The 5,875-nt window shown below is 47.1% G+C and overlaps 1 protein-coding gene across 1 annotated transcript in view; it reads left to right on the top strand.

The window, feature by feature from the left end:
- Nucleotides 1-667: 667 nt before the first annotated feature.
- L3MBTL1 (L3MBTL histone methyl-lysine binding protein 1) overlaps nt 668-5,875 on the top strand; it is a 45,847-nt gene continuing 40,639 nt past the window's right edge. Inside the window, exon 1 of the mRNA XM_006147585.2 lies at nt 668-727. The gene's annotated coding sequence lies outside the window, so the exon portion shown is untranslated. The remainder of the gene's footprint in view (nt 728-5,875) is intronic.

The raw sequence follows: 5,875 nt of genomic DNA, 5'->3' as shown, positions 1-5,875 counted from the left end.
AGTTACTGCTGTAGTATGTGTAAGACAAGAGTCTATTAACGAGAAATTTGGTTAAATAGATTGGTCAAGAGAATCGAAGCACAGAGGAGAGTGTCTTGCTCAAGGGAACACCAATACAACAGGAGCCATTACTGAAAACAACCATATGCCAGAAAGCAGGTGATGGGCTTCACCAGGTCAGAAATGGAAGGCCAGGAGGACAAAGTGCCTTTCCCCAGATCTCACTATCAGTTAGCAGTGGGGTCATCCTCCAAGCCAAGCAGAGCAGGTGTGAAGATTCCTCTCTGGCCACACACACTGCACTTTTCCTGAGGCAGTTTTCTGAGCTCCTCGGTTTCGGTTCTCCAGGTGAGCAGGCGCGGTGGGAAGGCATTGGACAGGGCAGCCACCTGGCTAGGGAGTGTGTGGGGCTGCAGCCTAGTCTTTCATTCCCCTCCCCAGCTCGAGGGCCCACCAGGCTCTCGCTCCGTTCTGGCTGTCCCCGCGCCCCATGCGCACTGCTGGCTAGGATGCAAACTGTGGGGGCCAGGAAAATATCTCGACCCGCACCGCCAGGGCATAGGAGGAAGGTAAGAAAGAGGGTGCGTACCAGCAGCTCTGCCAGAACTCAGGCTCCGCGTTCTGCGTCCAGCGGGGAGGCGGGCCCGCCCCCCTGTGCGCGCAGGCGCGCGCCGCTCCCGGTTCGGACCGCAGCTCGGCACTGGGCGGCCACGGGCTGGCCTTGCAGGTAAGCCTCCCCGCCGGCGAGTGGGCTCGACCCCGCGGTCCCGCGCCTCGCCAGCCCGCCCCGCTCACGCCTGCCACGTCACTTGGAGAGGCGCAGGGGGGAGGGCGGAGGCTTCGTTTTTGGATAAATGCAATAATTTAAGAGTTCTTCATTCATGGAAGAGAAGGCGAAGAGGGCGGGGTTTAGGTTTTCTTAGGAAATGGGTCATTTGGCAAAGTTTCCTTTCCCTAGCATCAATTTTTGATTTTTATAACGGAAAATGGGATTTCTTGTCGCCTTTTTTTTTTGCCATAAAAAGAAAGAATTTTTAAAACTCCGCCATTTTGGCGTTTTAAAAAAGTAACCGTTCTGCAGAGCAGACGGATCAGGGACCGCCCCGCCTGCTGTTTTCTGTTTGGGTCCGGGGTGGCGAGTGGCGGGGGGGATCCTCAAACCCTGCGCGCAGGGCCGCTTCCACCCTCTCCCACGTCTCCGCGGCAACTGCGGGGCGGGGCGGGGCCGAAGCCCCGGGTTCGCGGCACTCAGTCTCGCTCTGGCTGTGGGTGCTGGGTGCGGGGTATCAGTCTGAGCGCTAGCTCTCTATCTCCAGCACCTAGATCGAGGGCATTTATTGGGCGTTTGTGGTATACAAGGCCTTGAAGGGCAAGGGGTGGGGGAAACCTTGGCAGACACAACATGGGAAAATAAACATGGACCCATTCATTCAGTTAGTGAGCACCTGCTATGTGCACTGCCCTGGGTTGGGGACACAGTGGTGGTTTGGGGTCTGATTCTCTGTAAACAGGCTCCAAGAGGGAGATTTTGAGTGTGTATCTCGGACAGGCTGTGGGATTATCCCCTGGAAGGGAGTGAAGACGGCAAGGTTGGACAGAGGAAGATGAGCTGGGGATGTGGTCTCAACAGAGGCCTCCACCTGTTGCCAGAGTAGCTGGGAACTGAGGGCCCTGCAGAGATGCCTGGAGTTAAGGCGAGAGGTGGGTCTTTATACCCCGTAACAACCAATCCCTGGATTGCTGCTGCCAGAGCAACTCCAAGGGAAGCTGAGAGCTGAAAACTTTCTTCAGGTGTCCTGCAGAAGCCCATACTCTGGATTCCCCCTTTTACCTCATTGCAGCCTCTTAGTCTTTTTTGTTAGGTCCTCTTCCTTTCCCAATCTGTAAATGTTGGGGTGCTCCAAGGCCTGTATGTATGTGTGTGTGTATAGTTTTCAGAAAAGTCTTGACATACTTTTCTATATAATAATGCACTATGACTTTTCTAACAACCCAGTATATCTCCTGAGTTCTGTGTGTTTTTAGTTTATTTATTTTTTTCCATGAAAGGTAGAGAGCATAGTGGTGGTGTAAGATTCAAGAGAACCTGGATCCCTCACGGTAACCACCATTCAGATCTCTGGCCTGGTCAGCCTGAGACACACTGGGCATGTGAGCACATGCCCAAGATCCGATGGGCTGGAGGAAGAGGATGACAGTGTGACCAGACCCTGTGGAGGATGCCCCTCACTTTCATACACACACACTGTGTGTGATGAATAAAGAAAAAGTATTGTTTTTTAAAATGGAGAGAGAGAGAGAGAGAGGGAGACAAGCACCCACTCTGGGGTCTACATGCCCCAATCCACACCCTTCTCAGCCAGTCCAGAGCAGGGTAATATGTAAAAGGAGGCCCTGCTTAGGCCTGGGGACTCTCTTTCTCAGGTGGGCCTGGTTGCTTTACCACTGTGCCACTGTCTGGTCCCTGTTCTGGTTGTAGATTCCGTCTCTTTGACTGGTTCTCTCCATTCCTAGCTCTGTTACCTTTAGAATCCAAGCTTAGTGAGAACACTTGTCTTATTTACGTAGCCCAGAGCACAGGATGGTGCTGGCACCTAGTCAGCCTCCCAGTATGCACTGAGAGAAAGGCAGTCCTGTCAGCTCCTCTTCCCTGATAGACCTGGCACACGTGATGAGTTTGGAAACACAATAGAATTCTTTTAGAAGCAACCATATTCACTCGTATTGACTGGCAATGTTGAATAAAAAGATGAACTCTATTTAAGAGAATATAAAATGGTACAAGTACTTTAGCTGTGCAAAGAACATCATTGGAATGGAAATTTAGGGAGCTCTGTTCTACAATTTTAGGAAGTAGGGAAACACATCTCGGTTTGAAAATTGCTTTAATTAATCAGTATTTAACCTTTGCCTATCTGATTATATGTATAGTATATGCTTCTATTATTATATACCTCTGTAATATAGAAGATGGACTCTATATTTTAGGGAAGAAGCTGGAAAATAAATGAATACTCTAGCTCAGCAGGAGAAAAGGCAGACTGAGAGACATCACCCATTGCAAGCTGGTTTTGGAAGCAAGCAGCTTACATGTTCTGGCCAGAAGCTACCAAGCTCCCTTTTCTGTTAAAAGGGACTAGCTTGGTATTTGATGAGGGCCTGCTGATATGAAGAATTCCCATATTTTTCCATTTCCCATCTTCACCAAAGCTCTTTGAGGTAGATCCCATCACCACCTTCATTTTGCATATGTGGAAGCCAAGGTTCAGAGAGGGTAAGCTACTTACCTGGAGTCACAGGTATTAAGTAGGGGAGCTGAGATTCAATGTCAAGTCTGCCTTAAGCCTTGGGCTATGTTCTTTCCTTTAACCTGGCTAGAAGCCATTGTCAACTACTGCTAACAATTGAGCAGCAAACACTCATAGAGTGCTTTAAATTTCATTTATTTTTTTAGCTAGAGGGTACCTGTGCTCCAAGAGAGAGAGAAAGAGAGGGAAAGGGAAAATGAGAAAGTACTCTCGTAGGGGATGGTCATGTTGCAATCCTTTCTCCTCCATCTCTCTTCCTTTTGGGATTTTGGACACACATGCACATGTGCCCAGTGTGTCTTTCAGGCTGCCAGATCTCAGATTCAGACTGCCAGTTAGCCATGTGGAATCCAGCTGCCTTAACCACCACACCTTGGGCTGGCCCCATACAGTGTTTTTTATTAACAGTCAAGTGACAGACTCCAACACAAATACTCACTGAGTACCTGCTATGTGCCAGGCAAAGGTCTAAGCACTGGGGACCTATCAGTGAACAAGACAGATCACTCCTTGCCTTTGTGTGGTGATGATTGACCAAACACTGGGAAAAAATGACAATCTTTATTGATTATAATGAAGGAAAAACAGATGAGATAGACAGGGGTGGGATGGTATGGGAGGTATGCTGTTTTTTTTGTTTGTTTTTTAGAAGTTTTTGCCTTAAGGTGTATCTGCTTGCTGTAGAGAGAGACACACACAGACAGTGAGAAGGAAAGTGAGAAGTCACCCCCCAGGGGAGGTAGCCACACCACAATCTCTTCTCCATTCTCCTCCCAGGATCTTGGGCATGCACGCACATGCACCTGGTGTGATTTTAAAGCCACTGGGTTTGGGACTCAAACCAGTGACATAACCTCTGTGCCATCTGCTTGTCTCAGGAAGTGTGCTGCTTTAAATTACTTGGTCAGGAAAGACTTCTTCTGAGGTGAACACTCAGCTAAAGCCTGGAGGATGGGAAGGAGGTAGCTAAGCAGAGAGCTTAGGGAAGAGCATTCTAGGTGGAGGGAAGAGCAGGAGCAGAGGCTCTAGGACAGAAACACTGGTCTAGCAATAGAAGGAAACTGGAATCTGTCAAGTGTAGAAAACAGGGGAAGAATGGAGGAGAATAAGGTCAAAGGGGAAGGTAGGTCATTCTGTAGAGTAAAGCTTTTTTTTTTTTTTAAGTATTTATTTATGGGGAGGTTTTTGCTATAGAGCCCTTGCGCTCACCAGAAAGTGAGAGACAGAGGAACAGAAAGCAAGAAATCACCCCCCAGGGGAGATGGCCATGTCACAATCCCATCTCCTCCATTCTCCTCTCGGGATCCTGGTCATGCATGCACACATGCCCAGCATGAATTTAGGCCACCGGGTCTGGGACTCGAACCATGGCCAACTACATGGGAGTCAACAATATAGCCATTACTCCATCTGCTGGTCCCTATTTATTTATTTTAATTTGACCAGAGAGAGAAAGAGAAAGGGGAAGTGAGAAAGTAAGCCACCAGCTCCAGGACTTGAACCACAGTCGGCCATGTGGGAGTCCAGAACCCTTAACCATCATGCCACCTGCTGGCCCCAAGTAAAGCATTTTTATTTTTATTTTTATTTTTATTTTTATTCTAAGGGCAATGGGGAGTCACGGAAGAATATTAGATGAGGAATTATGTTGTTTGGCTTATGTTATCAAAGCTTTCTCTTGAGAACAGACTGTAGGGGACAGAAGAGGAAGCAGAGCTATGGGCTAGGAGACAATTTCCTAAGTCCAAGGAGAACCTATGGTTGTTGGGACTAGCATGGTGGTGGTAGAGATGGAGAAGAGTAGTCAGACGTTGACATGGGTGTTAGAAGTAGTACCATGGGCCAATTATAATACATCTACAGCTGTGCTGTCCAATACGATAGCTGTGGCCACTGTCACTATTTAAATTCAAATGAAATAAAATTACTATTCTGTTTCTCAAGTCACACTAGCCACATTTCAAGTGCTCAGAAGTGCACTAGAGGCTGAGTGTCGGACAGCACAGGTATAGGGCCTTTCCAGCACTGTAGAACATTCTGCTGTACAGTGCTGGTAAAGCATCTAGGACAGTGGCCAACACATTTTAAGACTTGAATAAATTATAGATTTTAAGTATATTTCTTATGTCACTAGGTCTTTTTTTTTCCCCCCATGTATTTACTTGTTTAACCAACTTTTATTAAATGCTTCTACTTTATTAATAATAAATAAATGTCTTTGCTTTATTAAAGCAAGATTATGTACTGGCTGGTTTTTATATGCTACTTCTTTGCTTGTCAGATGTATGCATTACTTCAACAGTTTTTTTTTTTTTAATTTTTAAAAGAATTATTTTAATTAGGGACCAGCAGATGGTTACATCACTGGGCTTCCACATGACCAGCCACAGTTCAAGTCTTGGACCCAGTGGCTTGAAATTCATGTCAAGCGTGTGTGCGTGTAGGCCTAAAATCCCTAGAGAAGAATGGAGGAGAAGGGATTGCAGCATGGCCATTCCTCACTTTCTGTCTCTCTGGCTAGAGCACATGCCCTATAGCAAAAATCTCTCTTAGAAAAAAAAAAAAAA

This window comes from Tupaia chinensis, unplaced genomic scaffold, assembly GCF_000334495.1.
Source record: "Tupaia chinensis unplaced genomic scaffold, TupChi_1.0 Scaffold000216_1, whole genome shotgun sequence".
Classification (NCBI taxonomy): domain Eukaryota; kingdom Metazoa; phylum Chordata; class Mammalia; order Scandentia; family Tupaiidae; genus Tupaia; species Tupaia belangeri.
The sequence above is the reverse complement of the archived record's forward strand: the minus strand, read 5'-3'. Positions and strand labels throughout refer to the sequence as shown.